Consider the following 773-nt stretch of genomic DNA (forward strand, 5'->3'; position numbering starts at 1 on the left):
CAGCACAGCACAACGGCCAACACACACATCACACGGTGCATCATCATCGTAGTCATCGTCACTCTTCTTCTTGTTGTTCTCGTCACTGGAATTCACAGGTCTACACAGGGAGTGTGGAAAAGAGAAACAAGAAGGAAGAGACAAAGAAAAATACATATATAGTGAGTGGATACAGGAAATGAGTAGTAAACCACAAAGAAACTCACATCACGAAAAGAAAAAGCCACCAGTGAAAGAATGCAATAAAGTGCAATAACCTCATTAAGAGTAAAAACAAAAACAAAAAGCCCACACTCAGAAATATCTCCAAAAAGGCTGAACCACCCAGCAAAATCATCAAGCAAAGAAACAAAATAAAAAACAGATATTAACCATTAGCCCAATTTATCCAAGTAAACACAGAAATACACCAACTATGGGTGTAAGTCTATATGTGTATGTATATCCGCAACTATAAATATAAATTCATCTGTTATTATGATTTCCTTTTCCTCTCCTGCAAAAAACAGTTCATCAGCATCATCACAGTGAAAGCCCAGGTGCACACACAGAGAGAGTCTCCAAGAACACACACACACAATGGAGTAGCAATAATAATAATAATTATAGGATAAACATAGAGAGCAAAAAAACACACAAAACACAATATCATTAAAAGAAACAAAAAAGAAGAGAAATCCCAACAGGTGAAAGATTAGTTAGACTGTAGGGATGCATGCAAAAAAGAAAAAGAAAACAAAGGATGACCTGAGTCACACCACCACCACCATTAC

This window comes from Trypanosoma theileri (assembly GCF_002087225.1).
Source record: "Trypanosoma theileri isolate Edinburgh chromosome Unknown TM35_Tth_133_V1, whole genome shotgun sequence".
NCBI lineage: Eukaryota > Euglenozoa > Kinetoplastea > Trypanosomatida > Trypanosomatidae > Trypanosoma > Trypanosoma theileri.